We start from the raw sequence: 18,478 nt of genomic DNA on the forward strand, positions 1-18,478 counted from the left end.
CCAGCTGGCAAACAGCTTTCAGTTCCTTCCCAGAGACCTGAGGTTCGGGGAGGAGGGGGTGGGCAGGGACGGCCCTGTGGACCGGTGACAGAGCCCCTGTTGGATGCTCCCGCTCATCTCCTCGACCCTGCAGACCACCTCAGCCCAGCCCTCCTTAAACGAAATGGCACCTGCTTCGAGATCCTGACCTAGAGTTGGGGTCCTTGGGGCAGGGGTGCTGTGGAGGAAGTGAGCTCTGTACTGTGCAAGCCCTTAGCACCATGCCTGGCTGGGGCGGCCTCGTCGTGCAAGTCCTGAGCAGCCCAGAGAAGTCTTGCCGGCTGGCCTGGCCGTCCCTGCCATTGGCACAGGGCCTCCTCTGCGCAGGCTCCTGTCTCTGCCTGCGGAGGAGGTGCCGGGTGGGACCGTTCAGACGGCTGGCGGGGACCCAGGCCTTGTAGAAACGAAGACAAGAATTTAAGCCCCGCGTCGTCGCCCTCCCTGGGGGAAACATCTCTGAGCTGTGTGCACAGCAGCCAGACGACTCAACTGCTTTTCCGGGAACACGGGGCCCTGTGCCACCCGGTCTGGATGCTGACCTTAAAGCGATCATTTGGAGCACTTGGGTTACCAAGGCGGCCCTTTTGGGCACGTGACGGCCACGTCTGACCTTGGCTAGGGGTCATTTTAAATGTGTTCATCAGTAACTTGGAAGGGAATTTCCGTCTTCCGTGACCGTGGTGGCAAGTCTTTCCCCAGTGATGTTCCCATTTCAGCATTTTGAAAGCCATACGTTGTCCAGAAGGATGGCTGCCCATCTTTAACTGAGAAATTGTTAATCGGGGGTTTACAGACTTTTCTCGCCAAGCGATGGCTAAGTCCGCTGACTCTTCCGCCTCCCTCTGCAAGGCCATGTTTGCAAAGGCAGGCGTTCCCGTGTGCCTCCCACCCTGGCCAAGGGCCGCTCGGCAGCCAGCCCGAGCCGGGGCGCCGCAGTGGTGCCGGGGTTCCCAAGAGGGTGGCGGCCACGCAGCTGCTCTCTGGCCACCGCACGAGGGGTGCAGGACACTTCCTCAGGGCTGGCCAAGGAGGGGACGTTGTTATTTGGCTGAAGGTCTCAGCCCCTCCAGTGCCGAGGGGGCCCGAAGGCCTTCCTGGTGGTCCATCCTGGCAGCCCCAAGCTCTGGAGCCCTAGAGGTGGCTGAGCCGGCCCTGTCTCCACCTGGGCTTTGGAATGTTCTCCAGGATGCAGGAGTGACAGCGGGGGTAGATCATAATAATAATTAGCAGATAATAACACTCCTTCCACCCCACGCCACCCAGCCGCAGCCACCTGACAGCCGTGGGGACTGAGGGGCGCGGGGCTAATTGGGAGTCATTTGGCCACGTCCTTGGTGAGGTCTGAAGCCACAGCTTCCGAGGGATTCAGCAGGTGCAGCCGGTGCTGCCAGCATCCTGGCACTTGGGCGGCTTCACCGGAGGACTGAGACGATGCTCCCTGGAAACTGGCGCACTGGCGTGGTTTTTCCTAGGCCTGGCCCTCTGGGTCTGGACAGGCTGACGGGGGGAGATGAACCCCTAACCCCACACAGCTCTGGGTCAGACCCTGGCAGGCTGGGCTCTGCCCTGCTGTCCCTGCCCAGTGCTGTGGAGACCGTGGAAGGCCCTGGAGCCCTGGGGGGAGAGGGGGCTGTGAGGGGCTACCCCTCCTGCATTCCTCGACCCCCCCCCCCAGCTCAGTCCCCAGCGCAGGCCCAGCCGGCTTAGCTCTGAAACCTGACCAGATGGTTCTGAAGCTCACCGGAAGGCACTAGCAGGTGGACACGGCATCCTGCAAGCCGCTGGCACTCACGAGGAACTAAGTAAGGGGACCCCCCCACGACCCCGGAGGTGGGTGCCGCGTGGATACGTAGGAACTTGCGGGGACACAGTGGCTTGGGGCTGTTGAATTATGGCCACCGGTGGTTGGCCAAGGCACAGAAGAATTAGCACTGGTGCAGGCCACACAGCTGGACACGGGCAGACCTCGCGTTGAGCCCCACGCAGGCGGGCAGCAGGGCTGTGCTTGTAAGATGACCTTCCTCACGTGATGGACAGATCACCTCGCTCACAGGAGACCCTAGACCGCTCACAGGAGACCCTAGACTGTCCGAACATCAACCTGTGCCCGAGAAAGCTCCAGAGGCGCGGGAAGAGGAGGGATTGTGCATCCCGCGGACTGGGGAAAAGCGGCTAATTGGGGGACAGGCAGGACAGAGGCTCACCTCCCACCCTGCTCGGATCGGTTACGGATGGATTAAAGAGCGCAGCGAATCAAAGGGAGCCTCCAGCACCCGCACAAGAGGATTAGCGGGCGATTATCCGCCGGTGGGGGGGGGCGCTATGAACTGCGCACATGGAGCAGGGTGCTGATGGCGTCACCGCGCGTCCACGTGGAGAGCTGGAGTAGACGGGAAGAAGCCCAGGAGAGGGAAAGGACGGGCAGTCCAGGCATGTGAAAGGCAAGCGAATGTTTAAAGCTTTTTTGTTTATTTATTTGAAAAGTGCAGCAACAAGAGAGAGCGAGAGCCGGGGTGGGGGTGGGGGATCTTCCATCTACCGGTTCACTCCCCAAATGGCTCCCAATAACCAGGGCTGAGCCATGCTAAAGCCGGGAACCCAGAACTCCATCTGGGCCTCCCAAGGACCAGAGCCGTCACTGCTGCCCCCACGGGGACGTGCTAGTAGGAAGCTGGATCAGAAGCGAAGGCGAGACTCGAATCCAGCTCTCTGATATGGGGTGTGGGTGTCCCAAGAGGTGGCAACAACCCCTGTCCCTTGGCGCTGCAGACAGCCTGGGGCACTGGCGACTCGCCATCTTGGGGATGGAGCTGCACACCGTGGGGTGAGCACACCGACACGACACGCGGCGTGTCAACAAGTGCCACTGGCTCGCTGGCTCGGAGACAAGTCCCGGGGAAGGAGCAAGGCAGAGCGGGGCGGCAGGGCCGGGGGCTGCTGTGGGTGGGAGGTGGCTGTTGGGCACCCGCCTGGCAGAGAGAAGGGAGCGAGCACACAGGACCTCGGAGAAGAGCCGCCCAGGCCCAGGCAGGGCACTGAGTCGGCGTGACGGACAGGTAGCTGGCCAGGGGCAGGTGACGTGGGGCCGTGGGCTGACAGAGGCGGCTGGCCCCTGACCACGCGAGGCTGGGCGGCACTGGGAAGAATTTTGGATTTTATTTCAAACAACATAGAAAGGCATGGGGAGCATTAAAGCAGAGGTGTGTATTTTTTTTATTTGCTAAAAATCATGTAAAATTGCTCAGACTCAAGGAGCCGTAAGTTAAAACCAAGGTGAAGCACCAGAAATGTGCAGCTCCCCCGCCCCCGGCCATGACCGTGGTCAGAGGAGGCCCTGCTGCAGCAACCAGGCTGAGCCAGGCGGCACGGCCAAGAGAGACCGAGATCTATGCTGGGGGGCGGGGCAGAAGCTCTCTTACGCGGTAGCAGTAAGCCTCAGCGTGGGGGGGGGGGGCATTGTGGCGCAGTGAGGTTAGGCCACCCGCATCACCGCATCACCGGCATCCCGCATCCCGCATCCCGCATCCTGCATCCCGCATCGGGGTTCCTGTTGGAGTCCAGGCTGCTCCTCCCTCCTGCTGCACCTGGGAAAGCAGTGGGTGGTGGCTCCGGATGGAGCTTCCGGCTCCTGGCTTTGCAGCCACTTGGGGAGTGAACCAGTGTATGAAATCTCTCTCTCTCTCTCTCTCTCTCTCCTCTCTTTTTCTCTCCCTACCTCCCCCCTCTTTCATTCTTTTTTAAATGATTAAAATCTTTGTTAAAAAACAGAAAGAGGAAAACCAGTTTTACTGCTTTTATTCAGCACGGTAATTACCGGGCCTAACCAAAGCAGTACGACAAGAAAAATAAATACAAGGGGCAAGGGGTGGCGAGGGCGGGGAGAGAGAGCCTCTTCGTGGAAGGTACGTTTAAAACAACAAAAACAGAAAAGAAGCCGGGTCACGGACGAGGCCGATGGAGAGGCCCCTGCCTACGGCTGGGAAGAGCCCGCGTGTCAGTCACCCGCAGTCCCACTGCGAGACTGGGGTGCTCCTCTCCTAGGCTCAGACCAGGAGCTCTGAAGAGTTAGGGAGAGTCAGGGACAATGCGGGGGGCGGGGTGTCTCTGAAAGGGGCGGAGCCTGAGGGACTGCAGTGTGGGCAGCTGAGCAGAGGGGGAGCCCGGGCACGTGCCCCATGCACACACGGAGAGGAGACTCGTGGCAGGGCTCAGTGGACGAGCGCTCCATGGGAAAACAGGAAGAAACCACACTCCCGAATCGCCCTCACACTAGCCAGCCGAGGGCAAAGGCCCAAGGTAAAACCCCGTAGCTGAGAATAACGAAGACCATTTTGCTGGGGGAACACGTTTACTTTTCTATATAAACTACACTTTCTAGGGAGAAGGACTTTTTAAAAAAAGATTTATTTGAAAGGCAGAGCAACACAGAAAGGGAGAGTGGGAGGGATAGAGAGAGAGAGAGAGGGAGAGAGAGAGAGAGAGGGAGAAAGAGAGGGAGAGAGGGAGGGAGAGAGGGAGAAAGAGAGGGAGAGAGGGAGGGAGAGAGGGAGAGAGAGGGAGAGAGGGAGAGAGAGAGGGAGAGGGAGAGAGAGAGGGAGAGAGGGAGAGAGAAAGGGAGAGGGAGAGAGAGAGGGAGAGAGAGAGAGAGGGAGAGAGAGGGAGAGAGAGGGAGAGAGGGAGAGAGAGAGGGAGAGGGAGAGAGAGAGGGAGAGAGAGGGAGAGAGAGGGAGAGGGAGAGAGAGGGAGAGAGAGAGAGAGAGGGAGAGAGAGGGAGAGAGGGAGACACAACAGCTACGCTGGGCCAGGCTGTGGCCAGGAGCCAGGAACTCCATTCGGGTCTCCCACACGGGTGCAGGGGCCCAAGCACTTGACCCCTCATCCACTGCTCCCCAGGCCACAGCAGGGAGCTGGGCGGGAAGGGGAGCAGCCAGGACTCAGAGGGGCCCTGGGCACTGGATGCCCGTATCCCAAGCATAACCTACTGTGACTCAATGCCCGCCCCAGTACACGACTGGAAGAAAACCAACAGGGAGCATGGAACGAGCGCCGTGTGTGCTGCTAAGCCAGTGTCTGATCGGCCCCCTCCGTGGCTTTCCCAGGCCGCCAGGGGCTCGTTTTCTGAAAGGGGTAGCTCCGAGCACTGCGGGAGGTAACCTGGAGTCAGGCAAATAGGCCGCCATCAGGCCAGGCCTATCCCTGCTTCACACAGCCGATGGGATTCCTGAGTTCGGAATACAATGAAGCAGAGTTGCTTTGCCTGAAAAGATGATCGAACTATTTCAGCGTCAAGTGTTAATATTTACGATGCACCAGACTTACTTCCTTTTCTTTGTTGTGGTTGTTTTAAATGTTCTTTTTTTTAAAAAAGTCTTACCTTTTTAATTAGTTTTTAACAGATTCAGTGTAGTTCGTAGATATAATTCCCAGAGCTGGGCCAGGTCAAAGCCAGGAGCCAGGAGCTTCTTCCGGGTCTCCCACGTGGGTGCAGGGACCCAGGCACTTGGTCCATCTTCTGCTGCTTTCCCAGGCCACAGCAGGGAGCTGGAAGGGAAGTGGAGCAGCCAGAATTCGAACCAGCGCCCGTATGGGATGCCGGCATCACAGTGGAGGCCCAACCGGCTGCACCACAGAGCAGGCCCCTGTAGATACAGTGCTAAGAATGTAATGCTGTTTCCTCCCCCTCCCCTTCCCCCTCTCTTTTTTTAGTTTTTGAGAGAACATATTTCAAATTTACATCACAACAAAAGGCTTAATACGTCACCAAATCTGCAGTCTAACAAGTAAAAGAACCACAACCTTTTCAACTTCTCACCTTACAATAAAAAAATTGAGATTTCTCTTATTCAAAAGATTTATTTATTTTGAAAGAGTGAGAGAGACAAAGAGAGACAGACAGTGAGAGAAATCTTCCAACTGCCGGTTCACTCCCCAAATGGACACAATGGCCAGGGCTGGGCCAGACGGACACCAGGAGCCTGGCGCTCCAGCCCGGTGGCCCATGTGGGTGCAGGAGCCACCGTCTGCTGCCCTCTCGGGTCATTAGCAGAGCTGCATGGGAAGTGGAGTAGCGGGACTTGAACCGGGGCTCTGATAGGAGAGAGACGAGACGCTGGCGTCACAAGCAGTGGCTTGACCTGCTGGGCCACACCACCAGGTCCCCAGGTTGAGAGTTCAGCTTTAACACCTGCCAGAGGACACACCGCTGCCCACATCCTTTTAGAAAACACACGAAGGGAAAGTTGGAAGACCACAGACCTGGACAAAGTCCTGCATGCTGGAGTGAATGAGAATATTCCTGGTAGCCTGGTCAATGAAGGCAAGAACCAGACATTCAAACTGAGAGAAGAGGACTGAGTAAGTGGTGGCACATTCTGGAATAATGCAAATGACCCAGCTTCCGGAACACCCCACATCTCGGAAAATTTGTTGAGTGGAAAAGAATATGATTCCATCTTTGATTTATTTATTTTTTGACAGATAGAGATAGACCGTGAGAGAGAGAGAGACAGAGAGAAAGGTCTTCCTTCCGTTGATTTACCCCCCAAATGGCTGGCTGTGCCGATCTGAAGGCAGGAGCCAGGTGCTTCTCCTGGTCTCCCATGGGGTGCAGGGCCCAAGCACTTGGGCCATCCTCCACTGCACTCCCGGGCCACAGCAGAGAGCTGGACTGGAAGAGGGGCAACCAGGACAAAACTAGCACCCATATGGGATGCCGGCACCGCAGGCAGAGGATTAGCCTAGTGAGCCATGGCGCCGGCCCTGATTTATTATTATTATTATTATTATTTTTATTTATTTTTTGACAGGCAGAGTGTACAGTGAGAGAGAGAGACAGAGAGAAAGGTCTTCCTTTTGCTGTTGGTTCACCCTCCAATGGCCGCCGCGGCCAGCACACCGCGCTGATCCGATGGCAGGAGCCAGGTACTTATCCTGGTCTCCCATGGGGTGCAGGGCCCAAGCACTTGGGCCATCCTTCACTGCACTCCCTGGCCACAGCAGAGAGCTGGCCTGGAAGAGGGGCAACTGGGACAGAATCTGGCGCCCCGACCTGGACTAGAACCCAGTGTGCCGGCGCCGCAAGGCGGAGGATTAGCCTAGTGAGCTGCAGCGCTGGCTGATTTATTATTTTTAAATTTTTAAATTTATTTTAGAAGTGGGGGAAAAGAGAGACAGAAATCAGACTTCCACCCCCAAATGCCCAGAGCGGCTGGGCCGGGCCGGGCTGCAGCCAGGATCCCAGTGCTCCCTCCGCGTGTCCCAGGAGGGCGGCAGGGACGTGGTGCTCGGGGTGTGCACTAGCAGGAAGCTGGCCCCGGAGCTGAGCCGGGTATGGAACCCAGGTACGCCGACGTGGGGGTGGGCTGATTTTTTATTTTTTGAAGATGTATTTATTTATTTATTTGAAAGGTAGAGAGAGAGAGGGAGACAGACAGACAGAGGGATACACACACACACACACACACACACACAGGTCTTCCATCTGCTGGTTCACTCCCCAATTGGCCCCAACAGCTGGAGCTGTGCTGATCTGAAGCCAGGAGCCAGGAGCTTCTTCCAGGTCCCCCATGGGGGGTGCAGGGACCCAGAACTTGGGCCATCTTCTACTGCTTTCCCAGGCCATAGCAGAGAGCTGGACCAGAAGAGGAACAGCTGGGACTAGAACCAGTGCCCATACGGGACGCCGGCACTGCTGGCAGAGGCTTAGCCCACTGCGCCACGTGCCGGCCCGTCAGTTATTTCAATATCTGGTATGGTTTCCTTGTTTTCCATTTTAAATTATTCTTTCTTAATGCTTTATTTATTTCAAACCAGATTTTGTTTTTTATTTGCGAGGCAGTGAGGGGTGGAGGGAGAAGGAAGCTGGGACATGGGGTGTGGGCATCCCCTTGCGTCTCCCCTGGGACCCCCAGGGCTCACAGGGGCCTTGCTCTCACTCTGGGGCCCAGAAGAGCCCTGGACAAGCACCCTAGCCACCAGGGCCCTGGCCACTGTTCGCGCTAGGCGTGGGGCCAGATCCAGCTCTGCCGCTGGTCCCTGGGGAGCTGTGCTCCCTTGGTGGGCCCGGGACAGCGCCGGCACCAGAGGCGGCGCGACATGCGAGGCCCTGGGTTGAACTGGGCCTGCTGGCTCAGCCCCTCCGTGCTGAGGGGCAGACGGAGGCTCCACGGGGTCCTGCATTGCCATAGGCTTGCGGCCACAACGTCTTTTGGGGATGAAGGTGCAGAGAGTAAAACAGTTTCTTGTTTCTTCTACTCTCAGGCGGGAAAGCCCCTGAGTTATCCAAAAACTATTCATTTCGGGGGGGGGGGGAGGGGGGGGGAGAGGGAGGGAAAGAGAGTTGAAAGGCACAGAGAGAGAGAGAGAGCCTTAAAATGCCTGCATCATGGAACCGGCCCTGTGGAGTAGTAGGCTAGGCCTCCGCCTGTGGCCCTGACATCCCATATGGGCGCCGGTTCGGGTTCCGGCTGCTCCATTTCCCATCCAGCTGCCTCCTGATGGCCTGGGAAAGCAGAAGATGGCCCAGGTGCTTGGGCCCCTGCACCCACGTGGGAGACCCGGGAAAATCTCCTGGCTTTGGATCGGCCCAGCTTTGGTTGTTGCCGCCATCTGGGGAGTGAACCAGCACATGGAAGACCTTTCTCTCTGTCTCTCCCTCTCTCTCTCTATAACTCTACCTCTCAAATAAATACAAAAAGTCTTTTTAAAAAATTTAAATAAATGCCTGCAACAGCTGGAGCTGGGCCAGGCCTGAGCCAGGAACTCCCTCCAGGTCTCCCCCGTGGGGGGCAGGGACCCGTCCACTCGAGCCATCACCCACTGTCACCCTGGGTGCCCACTAGCAGGAAGCTGGGATCGGGAGCTGGAACTTGACCCTGGGTGCTCTGATACGGGATTCGGGTATCCCAGGTGGCACCTGTATGGCTGCGGCAAACACCCGCCCCACCGTGGCCAAGGTCCAGCCGCCCGTGTGAGTGCCGGTTTCATCCTGTCTATGCAGACCCCAGGAGGCAGCCGTGGTGGGTCAAGTAGTTGTAGCTCCAGCCACTCACGTGGGCGACCTGGATTGAGTTTCTGGCTCCTGGCTTCAGCCTGGGGTTGTGAGCATTTGAAGGGGGGAACCAATAGATGGACATGCTCTCTCTTTCTCTCTCTCTCTCTCAAAAAAAAAAGTTAGGGCTGGGTTTTGCTTCTGTCTTGCTTTGTTGAGTGAAGGAGGGACTGGTGACCTCCCGGTGCCAGGGGCTGGACGTGGCGCCCCCAGAGCCTTGAGGTGCCCAGTGTGCTGCCTGCCCGACTCTGGGGGCAGGGACCTCAGCGCCCAAGACTTCGAGCTGTCCCGAGACCTGTCCTTTGGTCACGGAACGCTCTTGCTGGGGGGAGGCACCCTCTGCAGTTGGGTGTGGCTACCTGCGGGGCGCTGGCCAGTACAGGATTGTGTCCACTTCGTCTCCTCAGTGGCCTGTGTGCAGGTGCACCTGGGGCCGTGGGGACGAGGGTCACACCCCAGCGATGGTGAGAGCTGGCCTGGAAGGAGCCTGGGCCCCCACTGCCTTGGCCCCAGAGAGCAGGGCTCTGCAGTTTGATGGAGAAGGAGTGAACTTGCCTCTCACTTCGGCTGAGTTGGACTCAGCCCTGCTGTTTCATGGTTTTGTGTCCCTGGCTGCGTGGTGGGATCCGTGGGAGACACCAGTGATGGGATGGGACCAGCGTTCGCTTTCCCTGGGGATTCCAGTGAGCAGCTACAGTTGGCAATGAGTGAGTGATCTACATACGGCACAGAACAAAATAGAAGCAAAGGGGCGGGCGCATTGCCAGTGAATTTGGGAGGAACATTTGGGGGGCTCGTGGTGGCTCCCTGGGGCACCACGAGGAGCTGGGCAGACGGGCAGCCCAGCAGGCAGAGAGGCCCTGCTGCCCGCTCCCCAGCGCACCAGGGCGGTGCCAGCCGAGAAAGCAGACAGCAGAAGCAGGAGCCCCGCCCACCGGCCGCTCTGGAGCCCAGACGGGATGGCCAACAGCATTGCCTCTCATCCGGCCCCTCTGTGGTGAGCGCTGAGATTGACCAGCCTAATCAGAGCCAGCGACTCTCCTAAGCAAGGGGGGGAGGTCAGAGTGTAGCCTTTCAATATTTTTACTGAGAACTTTCTAGATGCAAGGTGCTGCCTCTGCAGCTGGGAGAGAGGGTCGGGGAGACAGGTGTGGGTCCTGCGCCCCCAGGGCTCCTGCTGCTGGAGGCGATGCCGGGAGCCCTCCACAGTGACCGCCAGGGGCCACGCTGACTTCAGTGGCCAGCTAGGCTGAGGAGGGGGGAGGGATGGAGGTGCCTCCGTGGTGAGCTCAGAGCAGAGGAGCTGGACCGGGTGAGGGCGGTGCAGAGACCTGCAGCTCGCTGGCCTGGGTCAGTGAGGGGGGGAGCTTGTAGAGCTGGGACTGCAAGTCGAGCCAGACGAGGTCAACAGGCGCCACGAGGAGCCAGCTCGGTGGGACGGCTGGCCCCACTGCAGTGGACATCCAACAAAGGGGACGCAGAAGATGTTGGGGCTGCTGCAGTCATCCGGGACTTGGAACTGAAGAGGGGAGACCTGGACAGCGTGGGGTGGATCTTTGGGGATGGCAGAGCAGGCTGGTAGTAGGGGGTGGGGGAGGGGGAGGGCAGGGGGCAGAGGATGATGGAGAGGGGGAGGGGAGGGAGAGAATGGAGGGGGAGGGGAGGGAGTGGGGAGAGAGGATGGAGGGGGGAGGGGAAGGAGTGGGGGAGGGAGAGGATGGAGGGGGAGGGAGAGAGAGAGGGTGGAGAGGGGGAGGGGGAGTGGGGGGAAGGTGTAGGGTGGTTCCCCAGCTCTTGGCCCAGCCCCACAAGAGGGTAAAGTGAGGTTTAGTGAGAGGGAGTAACACATAACTGAAGATGACATTCTCTGGGGGATGTCCCTTAAGACAACCCCAGGCAGAAAAGCCCCATTTCCTGGTGGCCCCAGGACCTGCTCCAGCCTCCTTTCGCTCCATCCCACCGCAGAGCAGAGACTAAACAGGCCCTGTGGGCGGGTTCTGGCCAAGGGAAGGTTCCGCAGAGGACGGGGACCGCTCAGAAGGCTTGTGTGTGTGAGTGTGTATATGTGTGTATGTGTGTGTGTGTCTGTGTGTGCGTATGTATACACACACACATATATATATATTTAAAAGGCTGTGAGGACACATCTCCTATCTTGGGGGCTGTTGGGGCGGTTGGTAAGTGTCGGTGTCAGTTTCCCCTACTTTTAAGAATGGTTACCCCTGTTCAGCCAAGCAGTCAAGCTGCTGGCTAAGACACGTGCGCCCTCGTGGGAGCGTCCGCATGAGGGTCCATATCCGGCTCCTCTCCGGATTGCAGCCTCCTGCTAACGCAGCCCCTGGGAGGCAGAGGTGCCGGCTCAAGTCCCTGGGTCCCTGCCCCTCCCCCACTGGAGAGACCTGAATTGGGCTCCTGGCTCCAGCACCGGCCCAGCCCCGGCTGTTGTGGGCATCTGGGGAGTGACCCAGCGGATGTGAGCTCTCGCTCCCTCTCCGGTGTATTTCAAGTGTAGCTATAGAAGTTGTAGCATCCGGGTGGTCGAAAAACTCAAGTAAGCGAAAGGACAGCTGAATGGAAGACCCAGCTCGGAAGAACAGCCGGTGAGTGTCTGCTGGCCGATCCTCGCCGCGCTGCCCCCGGTTTCTCTCCTGCCTCAAAGGACTTGCTCTGCACCTGTGGGGGGAAACGCGCCTTTGGCACATTCTGCTTTATAAACAACTTTCCATGTTTCTAAGACAATTCTCATCGTGTTGGCGTTGTGGTGCCATGGGTTAAGTCCCCGCCTGTGGTGCTGGCATCCCAAATGGGCCAGGTTCGAGTCCTGGCTGCTCCACTTCCGACCCGGCTCCCTGCTCACGCAGCTGGGAAAGCTTCGAAAGGTGGCCCAGGTGCTTGGGCTCCTGCCGCCCACGCGGGAGACCAGGATAGAGCCCCCGACTCTTGGCTTCAGCCTGGGCAGCCCCGGCTGTTGTGGCCATTTGGGGAGTGAACCAGCGGATGGAAGATTTTCCTTTCTGTCTCTCCCGCTCTCTGTAATTCTGCCTTTCAAATAAGTAAATCAATCTTTTAGAAAAAGTAGATCACTTACCAATCAAAAATTTGGGGAGATTTTACCCGTGCGTTTGGTGATGCTGACTTGCACCGCCCACTTTGCTGTGATACTGAGTGCTGTGCACGGAGTTCTCTGGGCAGCAGCCATTGGCAGAGGACTGAGTTGGCCAGAACTGTGAGGAGACACAGTCCACGCCTTCAGTAGCCCAATGCCTGATTCACGGACAGCGTGGCATTCGCTCACACAGGGAGGGAAGAACATTTTAGCACTGCCTGTGCTCTTGGTTGCCTCGTCTCTGGGGTCATTTTGCCGAGTGTGGTTTGGCAAGGCCACACCCCTGTCCATCTGCAAAGTCCACAGCAGTGGGCGCTGTGCCGGGGTTCTCTCTCCTCTCACCGTGGCCTCAGCCAGTAGGGAGGCAGCCACCCCCCGGCGCTGCCACAGCACTGGCACAGTCACCTGGCTGGGCTGTGTCCAGTGAGAATTTGGTGAGACACAGTGAGGAACCCACACCCGGGGTGCCCCTCACCCCTGCTGCTGTGTGTGTGTGCACGTGTGCCTGTGTGTGTGCCTGCGTGTGCGTGTGTGCGTGTGCGTGTGCGTGTGCGTGGTACCTCCCCTTGTACTGCAGTCAATGAGCCCCCTCCCAGCTTTAAAAATAAACAGATCTTGCGACTGAGTGCAGCGAAGATTGGTCAATACCATATGCAAATAAATAAGTGCTAATTGCCTGCAGCGGCTCTGGGTGTCAGGTGCAGTTATTGGGCCACATTTATGGGCCAATTAGGCGCCTTCCCGGACCTCGGTGGTGATAAATCGTGGCGTGGCCGCTGCTCCGAACGTGCCGGAGACTGCGGGGCTGCGGGTTGCTCTTCCCCACGCGCACAGTCCTGTCGCCATGGGCGCCACGGTGGGGGAGGGGATCCTGTCCAGGCCCGCTCCTCACCCCCCTCCCCAGCCTGAGTTACAAGGAGGCTTGCGTTCCTGAAAAGCAGAATCCCGCCAAAGAACTGCTGCTGTAACTGGCCCCTGGCCCCTGGCCCCGGGGGCTGTCCCCTTGCTCACCCACCTCTTCCCCAGGGCGCATCCCGGCCTCGGAGCTCGAGGGAGGTGTGGGGGAGGGGCCGGTTGTCAGGGGAGCGCCATGAAAGTCAAGAGGTGTCAGGTGCACGAGCAGAGAACCCTGCTGGAGCCGGGGAGGCGTCTTGAGGCAGGGTCGCTCACCTGAGAGCCCGGAGAGAAGGAACAGGTGGGGGGGTGGGGCGGACGGGTGACAGAAGTCCTGAGTGGGACAGCGGCCAGGACGGTGGGGCAGGGTAGTGAGGCACACGAGGACAGAGCCGAGCGGGGGACGGGGTAGGAGCAGGGTGTGCAGTTAGACCCCTGGGAGCTGGGAAGGTTCCAGGCAGGAAGTGGCAGGACCAGACCCTGGGCGGGACGCTGACAGTGGAGAGGAGGCCGTTGGGGACAAGTGTGGGCCCGGGGCGGGGGCCCAGAGGAGCCGGCCACAGGCCCTGGGCGGGAGAGGAGGGCCCGGGGGGAGGGGTTCCCAGCTGCAGGTGTGGGTACAGGGGCTGCACTTGGTTCCCTTCAGATTCTAGGGCTTCCGTTCGTCCTCATCCGAACGCCCCCTAGTTTTTACTCAATTTGTTTCAGTATCAATGTTGTTTATTAATCGATTACTGTTTCTCCAATTTCAGTATCAGTGACTACTACGAACCCAACCACTTTCTTCCAAGTCAGGGGCATACCATGAAGCTTCAACAGCACTTTTTTTCCAAGATGTATTTATTTATGTGAAAGGCAGTTACAGAGGCAGAGAGAGAGAGAGAGAGAAGAGAGAGAGAGAGAGAGAGAGAGAGAGAGAGAGAGAGGTCTTCCATCTGCTGGTTCACTCCACAATTGGCCACAACGGCTGGAGCTGGACTGATCTGAAGCCAGGAGCCAGGCGCTTCTTCCAGGTCTCCCACGTGGGTACAGGGGACCAAGGACTTGGGCCATCTTCTACTGCTTTCCCAGGCCACAGCAGAGAGCTGGATCAGAAGTGGAGCAGCCGGGACTTGAATCGGCACCCATATGGGATGCCGGCACCGCAGGTGGTAGCTTTACCAGCAGTGCCACAGCGTCAGCCCCTCAACATAACTTTTAGAAAACGTTTGAGAGGCGAGAGGGTGAGCGAGCGAGTGAGCCTGCTGTCTGCTGGTTCACTCTCAAAAGCCTGCGAGGCCGACAGAGGGCTGGGCCAATGCCGGGAGCTGTGAACTCCATCTGGGCTCCCAGGTGGACGGCAGAAGCCCAACTACTCGAGGCTCCCAGAGCGCACACTGGCGGGAAGATGGAGGCCAGAGCTGGGCCAGACTCCAGTGAGGGACGTGGGTGCCTTAACCCAGGCTAAACGCCCACCTTGACATCCACGCTCATGGACGCCCACCTTGACATCCACGCTCATGGAGAGAAATGTGGACGGCAAACTCTAAAGGAGGCAAGCAGGCCGGCCAGAATCCCCACGTAGGAAGCGTGGTTGCCGTTTTCTGTCTCTGGATAGGAAGTTCGGAGATCCGTCTTCTCACACTGTACCGTTTCCTCCTGGGAAAACAGTTCCAAGGCCCGAGCTTCCCCTGTGCAGCTGTGCTATCCTGTGGGACCTTCCGTTTGTTTCCAGAACGCTGCTGTTAGGAATACCATACTCATGAACACTGTGGGCCAATTTGACATGCTCACCTTATTCCCAGGGCCACATCCTGGGGCCCTGAACCCCCCGCTGCAGCCCCACCCTGTGACGGCCTGGAGCTCAGGTCAGAGGGCAGGGAGGAGGCACTGAGTGTGAGCAGGTGCAGTCTTGGCTGTGGGATCCAAGCACTGTCAGCCTTGGGCGGCCGGCCTGAGCATTCCCCAGAGCAGAAGACCAAGTGCCTTGGCGTGGAAGCTGACTCAGCCCCCGCTGTACGGCCCAGAGAAGCTGGGCACGCTTGGGGTGGGGTGAGCTGCTGGGCATCCAAAGGCCAGGGGCCGCCTGGCCCCTCCTGCACCTCAGGGAGGGAGTGCTCCGAGTTGCCCCAGGCACGCGTGGATGCCCGGGAAACCCAGAGGGTGGACAGGCCGAGACTGTGGGCTGGCCTCCGATACCTGCTCACTCTCACTTCTCACTAGGCCAGCCTTGTTCCCCTGCAGCTGGAGGGAAAGCTGACGGTGTGTGTGTGTGTGTGTGCACGTGTGCGCGCGCCTGTGTGTGTGTGTCTGTGTGTGAGAGCGGGAACAGCCTGGAGTTAGCGAGCACCCAGGAACCAACCACAGCTGCTTCTCTCCGGAGGAAACATCCCTCCGTGTAGGGGAGCTGCCGTTTTGGAAACGTGTGACCACACACACAGGTGACCATCGTGTGGCAGTGGACCGGTTCCTCCTGGAAGCTCCTTTCTCTGACCCTGGACTGCCTGGTGGAAGACAGTCAGCTCGGCCCCTGGGCTGTGACCAAGGACAAATGCCAGTGAGTGCTGCCGGGCGTGGCCACGCCCTCCGCGGGCACCTCTGCTGCTGTGGGCTCCCTGTGACTTGGGGAGATTTCAACAGAACACGTGACCCCAGAGCCCGCACACGTGACCTGCAGGGAAGGGCATCGGCTGGCCACAGTGTCGCCGGTGTGCCGGCGTGCGCATGTTGGCCGAGTTGTCCCTTCTCTGTGTTTTTCTGATTTGGGGGTGAAGGACACGTGTGTGCACGGGAAAATCACGCCAGTGTTCATGGTAACAGCAGTTTCCAGTAGGCGGGTCCTGCCAATGCCGCGGCCCCTGGGAGTTTGTGTCCCTGTCAGGGTGGACATGGGGATGGACAGATGCCCCTGTCCCCTCGGTCAGCCGACTCCCCAGGCCTCGCGCCCGGGCCCAGGCTAATCCCTCCCTCAGGCAGCCGGCCCCTTTCTCTCTGATTTACTTTGCCTGGGAGCAGAAACCCAATTAGTTGTGACAAATGACCGACACCACACACACACACACACACACAGTCCCCGGAAGCGGTGTGGACATATTTCCATGTCTTTATTAGAAAGAGGCCTCTCCACTCCAAGCCGCCTCTGTGACTTTACACATTTTCCTTTTTTCCCTTAGAATTCTGTACAGCCGACACAAAACAATCCCCAGGCAGGAACATACAGACTGGCGTGTGGAATCCGGGCGGGAACCGGGAGAACAAGCAAGGCGAAATGTGTCAGTGGTTTTAATTACAGTACAGACAGCATAAATAAAGCACGGCTGAGCCATTGCGGAACAAAGCTGCTGAATGAGGTAATATAAAAACAACCGAAAAATATCCAAAAAAAAAAAAAACCCCAAACAAAACCCAAGCATCTCGGGATTGAGCCCACGGCGCTCTTCCGCCTTCTCTACACGGCTACGCACAGAGGGAGACGCGCCGAGGGCCCGCTCGCACCCAGACACGCCGCCTGGCTCCCTTTGGCAACAGGGGGACCCAGTGGGCAGGAGAGTGGGCAGGGGCCCGGGGTGGGTGTGGCCAATGCCAGCCCCGCCCTCTCTCCTGCCCAGCCCCCTGGGAGGGAGGGGCCACCTCCCACCCCTGCCTGGCACTCAGCTTCGGAATGTGATCTGTTTTAGACACCCACACACCCACCCACACACCCACACACACCCACACACACCCCCACACACACCCACACCCACCCACACACCCACATACACCCACACCCACACACACCCCCACACCCACACCCACCCACACACACACACCCACATACCCACATACACACCCACACACACACATCCACACCCCAACACACCACACCCCCAGAAACACCCACCCACACACCCACACCCCCCACACCCACCCACACACACACACCCACATACACACCCACACACCCCCACACACACCCACCCCCCCACACCCACACCCCCACACCCCCCCCACACCCCAGAAACACCCACCCACACCCCCACCACACCCACACACACACCCCCCCACACCCACACACACACACACCCACACCCACCCACACACACACCCACACCCACACACCCACACCCACACACCCACCCACACCCATCCACACCCACACCCCCACCACACCCACACACACACCCCCCCCCACACACACACACACCCCCACACCCACCCACACACACACCCACACACACACACACCCACCCCCCCACACCCACCCCCCCACACCCCCCCCACACCCCCAGAAACACCCACCCACACACCCACCACACCCACACCCACACCCCCCCACACCCACACACACACCCCCCCACACCCACCCACACACACACCCACACACACCCCCCCACACCCACACACACACACACACCCACACCCACCCACACACACACACCCACCCACACCCACACCCAGTGGGCGCGTGCAAAGCAGTGCTGTAGGCGCAAGTCTTTCTAACAGGAAGCTACAGGCCTCTCCCTTCTCCTGGTGCCCTGAAGCAGTTTCTAAGTGCAAGGTTTGTGAATCCACCATGGAAGGGCCGAGCCCCACCCGAGTCCTGGTGAGAAGCCTGCTGGGCCCCCTGCTGGGCCCCTGGGAGCAGCGACAGCCCAGCCCCTGGACCGGTTCTGGCCCCCCCCCCGGCACCCCCAGTCCCGTCTCTGTCCGCACACTGTGAGGAGCCGGGCAGGACATCCTTGCTGTGCCTCTCCGGGGGCGGGGGCCAGCATCCTCGCCCAGGTCAAGATCTCTCCCTGGCATGTCTTTCATCAGACCCCACAGGCTCCCGATGCCCCATTAGCCCCTGGCCACGGGGGTCCCCAGCGGGGGTGGGGTGCCATGCCTTCTTTCCAAGAATTCTCGAGCCAGCCATAAAATTAGCTCTCTGGGGAGGGGGCAAAGTGCACTCGGAGGTGGGGGCAGCTCCTCCCAGGAGCTGGTATCTTGTGGGGTTTGCCCCATCAGGAGGATCCCTGATGTCCCTGTCTGGTCCCTGTATTTCACTTGCATCTCAAGGCAAAGACCATGCCCTTCCCCCACACGGAATTCCACAGCAGCCCTCAGTGGACCTGGACAGGCAAGCTCTGGTCTGTGGCTTTAGCTCCGGCGCTGAGCTGACCCCTCTCACCCAGGAAGGTGTCCGGTCCTGGGCAGGCCGCGTGGCTGCACATGCTGGGAGTCCTGGTGTGGCTGGCCCGGGTGCCATGGAACCATGTGGGCCTCTGCCGGCCGCTCCTGCCCACCCCCAGGCCTTGGGGCCACCTTGGTGGGGGAGAGGGTCGGGAAAGGCTTCCGCGACTGCCTACCCGTGCCGTGTGGCCGCCTCGGGGCGCGGGTTCACGACGCACTTCTAAGACTTGGGCATCTTAAAGACCTGGCAGGGTTAGAGC

The sequence above is a fragment of the Oryctolagus cuniculus genome, chromosome 3 (genome assembly GCF_051225735.1).
Source record: "Oryctolagus cuniculus isolate XC-2025 breed Fujian yellow rabbit chromosome 3, ASM5122573v1, whole genome shotgun sequence".
In the NCBI taxonomy this organism is placed as follows: Eukaryota; Metazoa; Chordata; class Mammalia; order Lagomorpha; family Leporidae; genus Oryctolagus; species Oryctolagus cuniculus.